The sequence below is a fragment of the Haliotis rufescens genome, unplaced genomic scaffold (assembly GCF_023055435.1).
Source record: "Haliotis rufescens isolate VD_foot unplaced genomic scaffold, xgHalRufe1.0.p SCAF_4, whole genome shotgun sequence".
In the NCBI taxonomy this organism is placed as follows: Eukaryota; Metazoa; Mollusca; class Gastropoda; order Lepetellida; family Haliotidae; genus Haliotis; species Haliotis rufescens.
Window position 1 is genome coordinate 15,952,962 of NW_025964112.1, and position 18,943 is coordinate 15,971,904.

At 39.7% G+C, this 18,943-nt stretch overlaps 1 protein-coding gene and 1 pseudogene across 1 annotated transcript in view; one reads left to right on the top strand and one right to left on the bottom strand.

Annotated features, from left to right (window-relative positions):
• Positions 1–1,884: 1,884 nt before the first annotated feature.
• LOC125372461 lies at positions 1,885–10,166 on the bottom strand (annotated as a pseudogene).
• The window catches only part of LOC124140517 (nuclear receptor subfamily 4 group A member 2-like), a 43,238-nt gene continuing 32,700 nt past the window's right edge, over positions 8,406–18,943 (top strand). The window contains exons 1-3 of the mRNA XM_046508134.2: positions 8,406–8,484; positions 8,596–8,815; positions 15,325–15,767. The gene's annotated coding sequence lies outside the window, so the exon portion shown is untranslated. The remainder of the gene's footprint in view (positions 8,485–8,595; positions 8,816–15,324; positions 15,768–18,943) is intronic.

An 18,943-nucleotide genomic window follows, 5' to 3' on the forward strand; every position in this document is an offset into this window, starting at 1 on the left:
TTACATTGATTTTATAGTTAAATGTTGTTTCACGCGGGCTACATAGCACGGTATGGAGATTTACATTGATTTTATAGTTGAATGTTGTTTCACGCGGGCTACATAGCACGGTATGGAGATTTACATTGATTTTATAGTTAAATGTTGTTTCACGCGGGCTACATAGCACGGTATGGAGATTTACATTGTTTTTCAGTTGAATGTTGTTTCACACGGGTTACATAGCACGGTATAGAGGTTAACATTGATTGTTGAATGTTGTTTCACACCGGTTACATAGCACGGTATAGAGGTTAACATTGATAGCTGAATGTTGTTTCACACGTGTTTCATAGTACAGTTGAATGGTATTTTTTAAGTTTTACATATAAAGATGAATGCTGTTTCAAACGGGTTACATACCACGGTATTAAAGTTTACATTAATACTTCAGTGTTGTTTCACACGGGTTACATAGTATGGTATGACAGTTTACATTTATAGTTGAATCTTCGTTTACACGGGTTACATAGTATAGTATGTAGGTTTACATTTATAGTTGAATGTTGTTTCCCACCGGTTAAATAGCACGGTATGGAGGTTTACAATGATAACTGAATGCTGTTTTACAAGGGTTATACAGCATGGTATGAACTTTGATGCATGGGCACGTATATTCCTCGCCACTTGAAATAGAATCACGAAGTATCACGATGATCAATTAACGAAGATACCTGCCCGTGTGCTGATACTTTTAAAGTGGCTACAAGCCATTCCGCCGATAATGAACATTACTTACAGTAATGACAAACACTGCAAAGTGCGATTTTCAAGAAATATCCATTTTGGTCGCTATAAACATCATCATTGAGGTTTTGGTCACGTGGTTACAATCCGGCAAAAATCGACAGTCAGGGGACTGCGAGCGACTTTGTGAAGCAGTGAACTTGGCCAACAGCGCTACAAATACTATATCTGCGCGTCTTCTTCTTTCATTACGTGCTTTTAATGCCCGTACGCGACAGATTAGGCTCAATATAGTCACCTGACTGCCGAAGCTTACCCGGAGAGTGATCACGTGATCAAAACTCAATGATGATGTTTATCGCTGGCAAACCGGGTATTTCTTGAAAAGCAGACTTTGCAACTTTTGTCATACTATAAGTAATATTTCTTATTTCACCGTTGGTTTTTTTTACTTTTATAGTATTAGCGCACATGTAGCTAACTTCGTCAATTAATCAACGCGATATTGCGTGATTCTATTTCAAGAGGCGAGAACTATAGTCGATTGTTGTACGTTAACTACACACACGTAACGTGGACAGTTGAATGTTGTTGCAGGCAAATATGTAAAGAGACATGGTATTCAACTTTTACCATGCACAGTTGAATGTTGTTGCAGGCAAATATGTAAAGAGACATGGTATCCAACTTTTACAATGGACAGTTGAATATTGTTGCAGGCAAATATGCAAAGAGACATGGTAACCAACTTTTACAATGGACAGTTGAATGCTGTTGCAGGCAAATATGTAAAGAGACATGGTATCCAGGCTTTACCTTGGACAGTTGAATGTTGTTGCAGGCAAATATGGCATCTTTCACCAAGGACAGTTGAATGTTATTGCACGGAAAAATATGTAAAGAGACAATCTTAAATGCTTTTACAATGATAAATCACTGTCAAGGTTTGGTCCAGCATTAATGTGAGTGAGTGAGTGAGTGAGTGAGTGAGTGAGTGATATTCAACGTGAGACACTATAGACACATTATTTTATGGAGTAATGTTTCAGAAATCTACAGTCGTGCCAGTATTCAAGCTGAAACAAACTATTAGTTACACATGTGTATGATTGTGATTTTTAATAAATGAAAGTTTCCAGGGAAGATTAAAAAAACAACCTACTGTGTGGTGCCTTTCAGCTGCAACACGAAGAAAATACAAACAAACGTACTGTCAAGCATTGAAACCCTCACGCCATCTACACGCTGTTCTGACAAATGAAATAGTTTTAGTAAATGTAGTGAATCAGTTGTAACCTTTCCCGGTGTAAATTAATTAAATACGCCTATCAGACAACACCTAACCTAACCATACTACATACATAAAGTACTTTCTCACCAAACAACGGATTGAATACAAGCGATAAAATCCATTTTCATAATCATAATTATTAATAACAACCATAATAAAAACATCTAAAAAGGGTCCATTGTACATGTGTTTATGAATCACTATCCAATAGCGATGATACCAAGTACCAACCGGTGGCACCCGTCACAAACACATGCAAAGGCATTTCAACAGTTCACCTGAAACACTCTCATGATACAGATAACTGAAATACAGCCATCCTACAAAGAACTGACATATTCTCATCGTAAATCGGACTAAACACCTTCATCGCACAAAGGATTGAAACCTCTCATCTTACATAAATGAAAAAAAAACAACCATCGCACAAAGCCCTCTCACCGTACAACGGATTAATACACTCTTACCGTACATGTAACTGATTGGCTGTCATCAGACGAAGAACTGAAACAATCCCACCATACAACAGACTAAACACTCTCGCCATACAGTGCAATGAAACGTCTTTTCATATAATGTAATGGAACATTCCCTCTATAAGGCCCAATAGTAAAAACAACGTAGAGGAAGATATTAACCATACAACAGACTGAAACACACTCACCATACAACAGACTGAAACATTCTCTCCATACAACATACTGAAACATTCTCCCCATACAACAGACTGAAACATTCTCTCCATACAACAGACTGAAACACCCTCACCATACAACAGACTGAAACATTCTCTCCGTACTAGGTAATGGAATAATCTCACATGCAATGTTATGGGATATTCTTACCGTACGAAGTATTCAAACATATTAACCATACATGAAATACTGTGACCATGAATGGGACACTGTAACCATACAACGTAATGGAACACTGTAACCATACAACGAAATGGAACACTGTAACAATACAACGTAGTGGAACACTGTAACCATACAACGTAGTGGAACACTGTAACCATACAACGAAATGGAACACTGTAACCATACAACGAAATGGAACACTGTAACCATACAACGTACTGGAACACTGTAACCATACAACGAAATGGAACACTTTAACCATACAACGAAATGGAACACTGTAACCATACAACGTAATGGAACACTGTTACCATACAACGAAATGGAACACTGTAACCATACAACGAAATGGAACACTGTAACCATACAACGTAATGGAACACTGTAACCATACAACGTAGTGGAACACTGTAACCATACAACGAAATGGAACACTGTAACCATACAACGAAATGGAACACTGTAACCATACAACGTACTGGAACACTGTAACCATACAACGAAATGGAACACTTTAACCATACAACGAAATGGAACACTGTAACCATACAACGTAATCGAACACTGTAACCATACAACGTAATGGAACACTGTAACCATACAACGAAATGGAACACTGTAACCATACAACGAAATGGAACACTGTAACCATACAACGTAATGGAACACTGTAACCATACAACGTAATGGAACACTGTAACCATACAACGAAATGGAACACATTCATCGTAAAACGTAATGAAACACTCTCATCACACAACGTTATGGAACAACCTCATCATACAACGTAATGGAACACTCTAATCACACAATGTAATGGAACACTCTCATCACACAACGTAATGCAACACTCTCATCATACAGCGTAATGGAACACTCTCATCATACAACGTAATGGAACACTCTCATCATACAACGTAATGGAACACTCTCATCATACAACATAATGGAACACTCTCATCATACAACGTAATGTAACACTCTCATCATACACCGTAATGTAACACTTTCATCATACAACGTAATGTAACACTCTCATCATACAACGTAATGTAACACTCTTATCATACAACGTAATGTAACACTCTTATCATACAACGTAATGGAACACTCTCATCATACAACGTAATGGAACACTCTCATCATACACCGTAATGGAACACTCTTATCATACAACGTAATGGAACACTCTCATCATACAACGTAATGGAACACTCTCATCATACAACGTAATGGAACACACAAATCGTACAACGTAATGGAACACTCTCATCATACAACGTAATGAAGCACTAACACCATACAACATAATGGAACACTATCACCATACAGCATAATGGAACACTATCACCATACAGCAGAATGGAACACTATCACTGCACAACGTAATGGAACACTCTCATCACACAACGTAATGAAACACACTCATCATACAACGTAATGGAACACTCTCATCACACAACGTAATGGAACACACAAATCGTACAACGTAATGGAACACTCTCATCACACAACGTAATGAAGCACTATCACCATACAACATAATGGAACACTATCACCATACAGCATAATGGAACACTTTCACTGCACAACGTAATGGAAATCACTCAATATACAACATGATAGAACGTCACTCTCACCAAAGGCCCGTGAAGGTCCGGGGTAGAATAGGTCTTCAGCAACCCATGCTTGCCGTAAAAGGTGACTTAGCTTGTCGTAAAAGGCGACTAACGGGATCGGGTGGTCAGGCTCGCTGACTTGATTGATGCATGTCATCGGATCCCAATTGTGTGGACGGTCGATGCTCATGATGTCAATCACTGGATTGTCTGGTCCAGACTCGATTATTTACAGACCGCCGTCATATATCTGGAATATTGCTGTGTGCAGATAACAAACAAACAAACAAACAAACAAACAAACAAACACTCTCACCAAACAACGCAATGGAATACTCTCATCATACAACGTAATGGAACATTAGTAATAGAACACTCTCACAATACAACGTAATGGAAAACACTGACAATACGACGTAGTGGAACATTATCACCAAACAACATAATGGAACACACTCATCATGCAACGTAATGGAAAATTCTCATCATATAGCATAATAGAAAATTCTCAGCTTACAACAAAATGGAAAATTCTCATCATACAACGTAATTGAAAATTCTCACAACACAACCAAATGGAACCTTTGCATCGTACATTGTAATATATCAAGCTCACCGAATGTGTGTGCGTGTGTGTGTGTGTGTGTGTGCGTGCGTGCGTGTGTGTGTGTGTGTGTGTGTGTCTGTGTGTGTGTGTGTGTGTGTGTGTGTTACATCTAGGCCTTGTCGTGAAAGTGTGTGTTTGACATATACCCTTGTCGTGGAACTGGGATTTGTCACAACAGCCCTTATCGTGGAGCTGTGTATGTGTGTGTGTGTGTGTGTGTGTGTGTGTGTGTGTGTGTGTGTGTGTGTGTGTGTGTTTTATGTGTCATCCTGCCCTTATCGTGGAACTGTGTATGTGTGTGTGACATATAGGTCCTGTCGTGGAACTGTGAGCATGTGAAATGTGTGTTTTTGTGTTTGTGTGTGTTTTTGTGTTTGTGTGTGTTTTTGTGTTTGTGTGTGTGTGTGTGTGTTTGTGTGTGTGTGTGTGTGTGTGTGTGTGTGTGTGTGTGTGTGTGTGTGTGTGTGTGTGTGTGTGTGTGTGTGTGTGTGTGTGTGTGTGTGTGTGTGTGTGTGTGTGTTACATCTAGGCCTTGTCGTGAAAGTGTGTGTTTGACATATACCCTTGTCGTGGAACTGGGATTTGTCCCAATAGCCCTTATCGTGGAACTGTGTATGTGTGTGTGACATATAGGTCCTGTCGTGGAACTGTGAGCATGTGAAATGTGTGTGTTTGTGGGTTTGTGTGTGTGTGTGTGTCATCTAGCCCTTATCGTGGAACTATGTGTGTGTGTGTGTGACATATATAGGCCCTGTCGTCGAACTGTGTGAATGTGACATCTAGGCCTTATCGTGGAACTGTGTATGTGTGTGACATCTAGGCCTTGTTCTGGAATATTGCAAACAGCGGCGTAAAACCATACCCACTCACTCTTCCATGCCGTGGCAGAAGATAATATTTGTTAGCCTTCGGTGCATACGTTGAGCGATGTGAAACGTTGTTCTTATGTACATACTTTAAAACACATGTGTACAGGTTCTAAATTATTATTGATTTATGACACAATGGCTACAATAGTGCCGATGTGACTGCAATTTTAACTCGCTCACTCACTTACTCTTTGACTCGGACATCGACTATAAAACTGACCTCAAGAGTAACAGTCAAAGAGATACTATATATCAAATATTTCCTGATCATGTCATGAAGTGTTAGTGACTGAAAAATGATTAATTTGTACTTTTCAGAGCCAAAACGTTATCCAGTCAAGGGATCCACACTTTGATTCACTGAGTAATAGGTTCATGCGCAACTGTCGCCCATTATCAGATTTTTGGACATAAAATCGATAAAATGAGGTAAATTGAAAGTCGGGTGCTTAGCTATGTTTAGTTCAACCTTTCCATAAATAACGCAAACCCGCCATAGTTGTTCCGGCATAAGGATACGAAGAATTACCGCCAATAATGGCTGCAGTAGCTCCCTGATGCTGGTGTATTTATAGTCGATAATTCACTTGTTTTTGAACGATCGTTGGTGCAGAAGGTTTAAAAAAGGTCAATGTATCTTTTTTGTAATATAACAATAATAATTGTAAGAAATGATTGTAATAAATGATTGTTTTCTTATTTTCAACCACAATTAAAACTTTGGTTGTGGGTAGGTGTGGATATTCGATTTAATGTAGAAAATATCAGATTAAAAACAAGGCTTTTAGTGAAAATTGTGTTATCGCTTCGAAGTTTGTTATAAAATCCCGTTATGAAGTATCAAGAGAGATACTCCGTGTTGTTCACTTACAAAATGTCACACTGATTAACATTGCCCAGTGACCGCGTTTGCTATATCCTTGAGCGATGATATCCCTCAAATAACCGAGTAACACTCCCAGGAAACCGGCCTCAAATAACTAAATAACACTGCCATTTTAACTCACGTCCTCTGGCTGCGATCCACTGACCAAAAAAACCCGTCAAACGTAAATTGCTAAAAACTATTTATTATCTCCCCTTGGGGAGAAGTCTTAAAAACTGAATTTTTGATTCACTACTACTTACATCAATAAGTGAAAAAAACATGCATTTGCACTTAGATTTCACATATTGAAATTCATTATCAATAACATATTGTATGAAATATATAAATTTATAGTTTATGACTTGTCCTTGTTCAGAAAAACACATTTATATATTCACTGCTGTAAACATATTTGAAGTTTTAATATCTTCTTAGCTTGTCTATTGCGACATACCCTTGTCCTTAATTTAGATTGACTTATCACGATTGACATTTTACAAACCAAAAATACTTTGTTTTATGTGCGCGGGTTGTTTAACGCAGTAGAACTGCGGATGAATCATCTGAATGTCAAGTACTTCTTCATGAATTTCGTGAAATATTGACTTTTTGAAAAAGGAGAAAAACAGATTTTTATTTTTTTTCTTCACCGAAACCGTTTTCTTAATCTGATGTCGACTGACGCCAAGAAGAAGATGGCGTAACATATCTTTTCGATCAAACATTAAATATTCCACTTCATAAAAAATAACAAAAAATAATAAATTTATATAGAGAATTCCCGACAATGTCCGGTTTTGAAGACAATCAATATATCATAAGACCTTCACAATAAAATGAATATGGAATTTTACAATATCATAGATAAAAATCCATCAGAACACAATAAAAATTAAAAATAACAGAAATCCCCGCATGGCGTAATCTGAAAAAATATGAAGGTACTGACACAGGAGGTAGACTATCCAGATCGTCTACAGAGGCATCATCTGGACCAACTGGAGGTATGTTCCGATTGAGCAAGACGTGATTCGGCAGGTTCCTCCGCCGCTCTCCCTCAGCATAATGAGTTGATGTACGTCTACTCTCGGCTTTCTCCTGAAACATGTACGTCTGTAATGACGTCTGCAACCGAAGACGTTCTCAAAGTTCTAAAGTTTGAATAAGACTTAGGAGTCATTGAATGCTGCGCGTGGCGTTCAATAGTCACCGTTATGCTGGGAGTCTGCCTCTAGGTCCATCACCTCTATAGACAAACGACGCTTCTTCGAGACAAAATTAGCCAGAGATCGATCGCACTGTTTCACTAACAATCGAGTTTTACTCGAATAATAACTCGCTTGCAGAGGAGTATTCCATTTTGGGAACTCTTATGACGTCAGGGTATTGATTCGCGAGTGTCACCATAGCAACTCTCGCGTCACTCATGACGTATGGGTACAAAACATGGCGCGAATGGTAATGAAATTTTCCTCCTTTTACGCAAGCAGCTCGCACTATATATACATTATTTGAACGTGAAAACCGATTTCTTGAATTAGAAGCCTTCAATGCTTAGCAACAGACGCGAAAGCCTTGGCGCGAAACATTCAGCTCTGACGACATGTTCGGAGTGTCGTCTGCTATAGACCAACACTATACACGGTATTTCGCTGCAGTTGATCGTATTTGTAATAAGTGATTATTCTTATCTAATTCATCGTCATAACTTCTCGTTATGTCTTCCACATAAAATCTACGTTTTCTTTCAAACAGGATGACATTTGCCATGGAGGACTTTCGGGATGAGGAACCGGCTTCTCAGGACGTTGTTCCAATGCTGTGGGATAGTGTAAGGATGTTTCATAGTGTATGGACATACACAGCCTCTTTGGATACTCTTAATGAAGTATTTGTGATTGATTCGGTTGGAAGGTATAGTCAGTTTGACTATGGTTAACAGGCTGCAGATGTGGACATAGCAGATTCATTGAAGGTAAGTTGGCATCTTGTTATGTAATAATTTCTCCTTTACATTAGCTTGACAGATATCCCAAAAGTTTTTTAAAGTAATTTTCTCAAACCTGAAAGATATATCCGTGAAATACACTCAGCAAATTTCTGAATACTACCATGACATTGATGTGTCAGATGAGTTAGTATTGAAGAGGACTGGGTCTCAGACAAACATGTTTGAAAACTGTGAAAAACAGAATTGCAAACCGTGACAGTGTTTCCAATCGTGTGGGAAGGGTCTTAAATATCTGTTAACCCAGCATCGCATTTTGGAAGGATGTTGGAAGTCTTTATAACAGCTTTGATAGTGTATGCCCAAGTGTTCATTTATGGCTGTTGTCGTCTCTCTACAGGGACAGGATTCAAACATGTTATAGACATTTAAGCAAACGAAAGGACGTACCGATGAAGGACAAGACATGGATATATTGTGCTTATTACTTTGAAATGTCATACAGTTCAAATTACGTAATGCCACTTTCGTGTTAAGGATATGACAATGAAGATGGATTTATAATGGCAAATTACTGGATAAAAGGACCAAAGTGGAACATTTTCATCGTCTTATGTGATATTTTCTTTAGGACTGACATTGTTAAAGTGATGTGAAAGTCGTTTACTTATCATTGAATCTCACCTACTCGTCACAGACATGGCGCGCATCCGGGTCGCTTCAGCAGACGATTCTAAAACGACGTGTGGTGGATGTTCACTTATATGTCATGGCCACCCTTTCGTTGGAAACAAAATGACAACCGATTCAAAGGATTACATTGTGTTCAATATTGACAAATAAATTCAATGGATTCAAACTTAAATCAAACTGATTCATCAGAAGCAGACGACAACCATCCACATCAAACGACATTTCAATGGATATAGCAGCATAAATCAAGGATTACCGGCTTCTGTTCTCGTGACTCCGAATGCAGGATATCGTGCATAAAAATCATATATAGGGGACCAACGGTACCAAATCTGCTCCTACTATTGATGACGTTACGGATACTAGTATATTCATGGAGGAACCCTTAGTGTTATATCAACGATGGTACGTGGTAGTATAATAACAACGCTACAGAGAGATCTTATATGACTTGGACTGGAAGGGATACTTCGAATCTGAACAGAGTTCTACCCTTTATATATCAGAAGCAGATGCCAATCTAGCATCGCCCCACCCCGTCTTCTGCTACAATGTCCAAACATGGTCGTCTGTTTGTGGACGTGGGAGGTGGTCTCCGATAGCTGGCACTAAATGATGCAGCCTGCAGGACGCAGACGATACGATCTGCTCTATCTACATCAGCTAAAACCTGCACGACGGTCATGTGGATCTATGACGTCACAGCAAAAAAACCAGGTTCCCTTGACAAACATTTTGATGCTGCGAAGAGGCGATTGTTTTGGAAATTACGAGCCCATTATGGTGACAAAACAAGCTACGTCCAGGCAACTAAGGGCAAAACCAAAAACAACTGCCGATCCTGTCTGCAACCAGGCATTAAACAATGACCCAGATATGACCCAATGCGCCATTATACTGAGATTGTTTTGGAGTGGCGCCGCCCTCATCCATCAATATCAGGATATTAATCGCAGTATTGATTCCACTTTTTTGTCAAGATGTGCTGAAAGTGTGATTCGGGTACAGTGAATTCAATATCAATACCCCCCAAGAACCATAACTCTGCAAGAAAATATTTTGGCACTATGCGTTGTTTTGCGCAAATCTACAGAGTCAAGCAAGCGGATGTAAAAGTAAAATTCTAAATCGATACACCCTGGAGATGGAGACATAATCAATACGCAGAACCATATAATAATGTACATCCAATCCTTCTAGGACACACTGGAAAATTAACCAATTTATTTTAATGTACATAAAAAAACAAGATGGTAGCTGATAAAACTTTGCAAAGCAGGAGTTTGTGGACTGGTCATGTCGGGGCCGAAACCTACGAAAATTGCAAGTTTGCAATTTATCATTTGCACGCCCATGCAGTTATTGATTTCACTTCACTGTTATTATTGTGGGAGCAGTTAACACCATAATAGGAATGTTAGTAGGACAACTATTTTTAGGCAAAGTCAATGAAGCCGTTTTTTATCGAGGTGTCAGGAAACCCACTGTGACTGGGCACTACAATAGAACGTTTTACGTCACAAGGCGCGATTCCATATACGGAAATATACATCAGAGGGAGCTCGCAGCGTCACTGCCTACGTCATATGTTAATCAGCAGACGAGTTATCGATCGGGCAGCCGACAATCACGCAATCTGACGTTGTGCGCATGTCCAGCAATGATTGCTAGGGCACGAGGCCACACGTGTGACGTCAGCAGATTGATCAACCTTGGTGGGTCTCGCGTCATCGTTATGACCTTGTTACCGCTCTGATGGCACACTTTAACGTGTAATAGAAAAATTGCGTGGGACAACATATCCGAAAGACCTATTTTGGTCAATATCTAACAATTCTTGACCATTTATGGTAACATTTGGACAAAGTGATGCACAATGGATGAAATCATGGCGAAAATTGCAAAATATTCGCTTGGAGTCTATTTTGTAGGAAGAATTTAGTTTATTTTGACAATGATGCACACAGGACATACGTCAAAATGAAGAAATAATTTTGAATAAAGAGTCACCCATTGTCGAAATGTTCATATTGCCTATGTTCTTCTATCCTGCTCCACTAAGGACGAGAAATGACGGAGTCAACTGGTCCAAGCACATTGGGAACAAGACTGAACGAACATTCTTGAAACCTTCCTGGAATATCTCAAAATCAAGAAACAACATTCCTGTAGAACGCGAGATTCGACAGCCGGTGGAACAGCACCAGGGTGGACATTTTGAAGGATAAGCACAAGTGTCACTGAACATGTGAAGCCAGGTTTGCTCACGTGGACAAAATTTCACATCCCCGACAAGGACGTAAAGAATTTCAACAATTATTGAATCAGATTTGTGGCATTGTTTCGTCAATATGGCGACCCCCCGATGTTATCATGATCAACGCTGATCCCCCCATAGTTCCAACTCATCTGGCAGAAATGTTTTGGGGAGAACGCAAAACATCCTTCTAGCTGGGCATAAGCAAAATAAACGCAACAAGTCTGTATATTTATGTCTAGTTTGGTGGTCTGCCCGCTCGCAGATTCAACAAACACAGCTCCATCCAGGTGGGAATGGGGTGTTCAGGGTTTATCATTATTGTTTCATTAGCCTCAATCCAAAGCTGCACGCGCACTGCTCGCGGGGTCCCCGTCTTGCACGTGCTTTCACTAAACTAGGCGTGTCTGTTGTCCCCCATGCGCCACCCCAGTCTTTACGCATCAAGACATGTGCTTGAGAATCCACGATAATCGTTCGCTTCTGTTGGTTCTATATCGTCATCCGATTTCAATTTCGCATCTATTTAACAAATATTACACCATGTGGAAGAGCTACTATAGTTTCCTGGGCCAAAGTGGCAGACTTGGCAAAGAAAAATAGCAAATCTGACAATCTGGTAATAGGAAAGATGATGTGCGTGTTAGACGATACAGAGACGCCGCGGATGGCTCTACTCTTTGGAAAAATACGCATGTCGGGGCTTAATACTGGAACCATTACCATTTTTTATGTTTCATGGGGCATTCTTGGATTTCAATCCATGGTTCAGACTTAAGACAAATACACAAGCTTGGATCCGTCACTGGAATGAATTTCAACGTTTTATAATATTTGGGAATTCGGTAACATGAGTATGGGAAGGTATGTATTGACATCTCCGTGTACTTATAAGAACGGGGGTATTTACCTGACGGGTCTGTCCCTATGGGGTTATGGCAATAGCAGGACAGGATGCGTCCCGGCGAACTGTGCCCCCGTCTTAAAACAATTAGATAGGCCTGGTAACAATACGAGGGACTGTCGTAGGGAATCAAACAAAAACAAGAAACATGATAGTTTGGAAGGAAAACACTGACAACTGGTCTCACGCCCCGATAACTCCTACACGTAAAATAACATTGGAAACTGGATCCATGCCCTTTAAGCAAAAGACGCAATAAGGATTTGAACTGATACGTTTTAAATCTTCTTCAACCGATTCCATAACCTCCAACGCTACTCTGGACGAACCCCCCTCCTTCTATGGGAACCTGCAGCTGTCTGATCGAAAGTTGACAATGGTTCCTTGTGAAGGAACACGCGGACTAAGTGTCGACTTCCTTTCGGAGCCAATTGACCCTTGACCTGATGTCATGAGACATTATTGTCTATTTCCTGTTGTATAAAATTCCTCAGCAATTGAGCACCATTAGGGCGTGATGACATGCTGGAGGGTGAATATAAATTTGGTAATGTTAAATAAAACGAACAACCATGATATAGGTGAAATAATTAGCGCTGGTGTTCCCGTGCGTGTACTCGGGGGTTATGGAAAACATTGATAGGGCCGTGTAGTAAAAGGATGGAAATTTCTTTGCCCTTAACATGCTTCATTCATTAATGGTGTGGACTTCCCACGAGAGGTGCGTGAATAGATGGAGGGATTGAAGACTATCACCTGGGAAAGAACAAAGAAAATACCGACACAATACCAATTCCCGACGTTCATGATGAAGATGGGCACCCCTCCCTAACATCCCGCTCCCCCTGTCAGCGTCTTAGCGACGCCATCATAGTGCATTGAGGACGATCGCGCTCAAAAATCGAGTTCATCTGTATCTACAACTCAACCGACTCAAGAAGCCAGCACATCCTAGTCAACCGTTCCGCTTGTTTGTCCATCTGGAGTTGCCCATCCTGTAGTGATACCTTTCGCGCCATTGTCCAAAATTGGCAGAAAATGGAAACAATAAGTTGTGTGGGCTGCTACCTTTGATGTCTCCTTTCTCCCATATCCTGTGCCCTTAATTACTCCGGGCGGTAAGCAACGACAAACACATGCACCACATGAAAGCATGGACATGGTCATTTCAGCGCGATAGGACTTGGAAGTGGTACTGAGATGTATCCGACCACGTTCTGAAAAAGCAAAATGGCTTTCCTATTGTCTTAGAGGTTGGGTGTCATTCAAACGGGGCGGTATGAGTTTCTCTTCACGGAGTACTTATCGGTGAAACTAACGCATTAGGCAACGAACCTATTGAAAGTAATGGCGGACAATACCTTGCAGGTTCTCTACATGTATCAAGATGGGTGCGATTGGGTACAGTGTAGGGGAGTTATTACTTAACGGAAATGCCTTCGCTTTATTGTATAGTCACTTAGGGTATATTGGGCTAGAACAAGGGGATATGCAAGTATGATGATGATGAGGAAAAAGCCTAATACAGCCTCATTGATTTCTTCTATAATTACTAACTATAACTACAGCCAAAGGGACACACCTCACTCTAAGAGCTAATACGCCTATAAGACTACATGAACTGACGCATGATAAACCAGCATACTGCTTTCTATTAAAGATTGAATGGAATTAGTCTTAGTCGGAGAATTCTCTTGTGTACAGAACATGTTTATCTTATCGCTTTATTTGCAACACCTTAAAACATTATCTTTCTCTGTACTGTTTAACCAGTGTGTGTTACAACATAATGGTTGATCTGGTCAACATTTGTTTAAGATTCTATCATTATATAAACTTTACACAGTATTATTTCCATGGCAAGAGGAGAAATTCGATAAAATGTTCGATGGGACATATTGAGAGGGCTGTCCAAACAAAAGTATTAACTCCGGGGACAAATGATCAAATTTCAATAAGTTCCAGCCAAAACAAACACTGACAGTAGCAAATTCATATATTTATACATTATGAAGCAAGAGAAACATGTAATCTGGTTTCTATACAATGTATTTAAAGAAGTGGAGCTTTTAATGTAAACCCGAGTTTGCATATCGTTTATTTTAGCTGCGACGTTTGCAGGCTATTTACAAAACGATAACGATTTCTTTTGATAAGTATCTTTAAGTCATACCGGGACGTATGGGGGATGTCGCTGCGTGCTCCGGTATCTATTCTTCAGAGAGAGCATCGTTGCTTTCTCTGTGTATAATAAATACATTACATTTTATTGGATACGGAAACAAGAAACCATTCGTTTGTGGGCACCCCCGCCCAATTCTTGACCCAATTCCAACCCCCCTTTCTCATAAACAAAGCGTTATCATTCTATGTATATCCCAGCCCAGTGATTCGCTTCCGCTCAACTGCACCTCGGAACGGCCCGTTTGGATTCTCCATAGAGAATCAATATTTCGACCCCTCTTATGCATGGAAGGCCCCGCTTTCATTGTTATCGGGGAGAACCCGCTAAATTTAGAGCAAATCTTTGAGAAAGTAAGATTACTTAGTACGTAAAATAGCGTGCTTCGGCACCATGGACAAATTATGATAAGTACTCATCGAATTTCTCGCTGCTGTCTTGCAAACCTTCGATCAATATTGTATTGTGGCTAATGGTGGCTGTAACCATTCTATCTTTAGACTCCAATCTGGCGGACTGCGTCAGAGGGATATGTGACGTCACAGCTCTCTCCCGACCGACTTCTGACGCGGAGGCTTATTAACCAACCGAAGGGTATAGACAGGGAGAGCCAATCAGCGAGCTCGTCTCTACGCTTCCAATTACAAGCAATGTGCATTGAAAGCTGGTGACGTCAAGCGCGCTGCTGCGTGACGTCACGGCCTCTCTAGACTTCAGTTACGATGATCATGAAATATATACGTACGATGCACAAACTCTCGGAGAAGCTAGAAGCTTCCTGCGAACGTCAAGCAGGCCAACACGCTTTAGAGTCGTTTGGGTTGAGAGTTGGTTGTATGCACGCTGGCTTTGAATTATATTCTAGAGGAGAAGGACGAAGACCAGCCAGTACCATTACAAGCTGTGCCGGTAACCACTGGCGTTACAGACACGTTACATCAAGGTAGGAAAGCTTGTTTGTATATTTCACTGCACACGTGCTTTATCACTTGGTTCAATGGCACACGTAATTAGATCTATTTAATTACTAAGTAAATGTTTACATTGTGTCGTCTGCTCGATTTGTGTTTGTTAGCGAGCGCTTGTGGGGGGTCCTCGCGCCAGGTGTTTCGCATGCTACCTGGGCAAGAGGGAAAGGACGTTGATAGCGACAAAAATATTGGCTCATTAGCGCCTATCAGCTGTAATGGTATGTATTCTTAAACAAAGATGGGCAATCTCGCCGTGTGTCAACATTAACACATTGGTTGTGCTCATATTAACCGCTCTAGACTTGGATCGTCATTTACCTGTATAACACGGAAATAATAGCATGTGAAATATCCCAACCTGTGCAAATCTATGTTTATTATTCATGCCAATCTTTGACATTAGCGCTTTCTTCGACTATTAAAATAGGTTTGTTTTGAATCGAGGGATGAACATTTTCCTCTTTTGACTATAGATTGGGAAAGTGAATGACGGGTTTAATTCATTGTCTCTGCATACTGATAACGGCACAGGAGGAAATTTGTTCCATCTTCTAAAATCCGATTCTCAGTCTCTCCATCTGTAGGATATCTTGCTCACGTCGGTTTGGCCAGGGGGATGGAATGGGGGGAAATTCGTACAATTCCGTGCTATCAAATATTATACGCACTGGCTGAAAGCTATACGTCTTAGAAAACAAACGATTCCAAGGCGATGTTTTACTTGCTAGGGTCTTCCGCCATGTGTTCAAAGCAAAGTTGTGGGTTCGGGAGGAAAACCAAAATAGCACAGGCAAGACTTAAATCGCAATTTGTCTCGTATGGAAGAATTTTTCATCATTTGCTTGTAAATGGAAAACCAATTTCTTGCATTAAATTTTAAAACTCTACTTAATATAAATTCTTTGTAAATATTTACTTTTATTTTTTCAAAATAAATATTGATTAATTTTAATCTTTTCTACAAAACGCATATTAGTGGCATTATATGTTTCCTCACGGTAATTGTCTGTTCGCATGGAATGTTGTAAACCGTATTCTTTGCTGTAAAGGTGCAGCTTTTGCGTCTGTTGTTTGTTTTGATAGCTCATACACACTTAGTAAACAAACGCACACACTTATACAAACGCCAGACGCAACGCGAAGGGAACACAAAATTAAATGCATTTAATATTTATTAGCTATTTACGCACATTAGGCTAGAAGCCCGCCACAAAAAAAGACTATTATATATTTTGGTTGTAAACCGATGACAGGTAGATTCACGAACAACCGTGCTTTTCCTTCTTCAGCCGCGGAGGCACAATCGATTTTTCTTCTCTGATTTGATTTGGAGTAACTCGTAATATGACGAAGCGGACCGAGAGAACTCGCGGTGTCAGTCAATTTCACTTCTCTACACTGCCTCGTGAACGCGCGGTTATCAGTTAAAGGGAGATTATTCGGGCAGACACAGCTCTCGGGTTCACATTCACATTGATTTTTATTCAACGATTGTTTTCATACGTCATTCGAGCGTTTTAGAACAACTGGTCTTTTTATCATATATTTCTTACACCTTATACCCATATTATCGATTGACAGATAAGTTGTTTTCGGTTGATAATTGAAAATTGAAAATTGAAAGATTAGATTAAATTTGGGTTATTATTAATTAAATTCATGTCTGGAATAATTCCGTTTTCGGATTGGAATTTCTCTAGCATGTCACAGAATTAACTATTTATGGAAAATATAATGCAATCAGAAACGAGTTAGTACTGACTGTGCACATTATTGAATCCTGACACTAGATCGGTTGTTCCGTATGCTTACCATTGTCATGGTAACGGGAGTTTTAAGTGATTCCATTGTAAATGAAACCTTGGAATCATTCAAAGATAGTGTAGGGGTTTTGGCAGAAAATGGATAGAATTTCAACAAACTTCGAAACTCTGTCTTTATTGGAGTCTTACAAGCCCGTGTTTCATTTAGCCAGTTAGGTTCCCCGGAGAACCATATAGTTTGAATAAAATCGATTTTGAAGAATGTCTACCAAACCTACCAGGTAGAACTGAAGTATACGTTGAGATGTGTAAGCGATAGTTCTCAGCATATTATTAATTCAGACTTGAAGATAAGAATATAAGACGAAAACGGGAACAATTGCACGGTTTGAAATGCATAAGTATTCAGTTTCAGCTGCAGCTGAACTGAACAAGCTAACTGTACATGTAGCCATCTGGCGTTTCACTGAACAATACACGTAAATAAATTTATTGTATAACCGATATCTCTAGATATGTATGTTGAATATGAAAGCTTAGATCGATAATCACTTATGAGAATATTCATGGAATCGATTGTGAAGACTCTATAAGGAGATGTCATGCACAGACGAATGAATGTTTTAAAAATACACGAAACATACTTCATTATTAATAAATTCTCTGTCCCACAAAGAGAGAAATATCTCGGAACAATTGAAATTTCCGATTGTTCTTGTTTTGGGTGATTAATCGATACTTATCATAAACACAACTGATCTGTCATGTACCTCATTTGACTTGCCAGATTATGTATAACTGTTACATATTTTAATTAACGAAAGTCGTGAATGCAAATATTACTTCAAGCCTGCTACATATATATATATATATATATACATTGTTGGTTTTCGAGAAAATCGTGCCACCTGGCAATATCGATGTCCCAGCCGTCTTGAAACGTTAAAAGTGTAGGCGGTTGGATATAAGTACATATACATTCACCTGTAATCAAGTACCAGTTTACCTGTACGCCTCACCTGAACGCTGACAGTTGACGAAAGTGTTCTAAAATACACATCTTCGGACTAAGGATCGGAGGGGAATTAAGTCGTTTGTCGTGAAATGACAACTAACTGTTAAGACCCTACGCGAAGCAGTAGAGGCTGGTTATTCGTGCTTCGAGGCAGCCATGTAAAGGCTTGACAATCTCTCCCAGGTGTTCGATAACCGCTTGACCACAGCTCTGACCCACTGACTCCGTCTGGTAGGTGTAATATTCTCAAATTTAAACTTATACTCTCTTTAAACGTTCTTGTCTATGGTGAATATATGTTGACACGGTTAACATTTAATCATTGCTCTGATTGTATAGAGACATTGTGTGGTTTAGGGGTATTGATTTT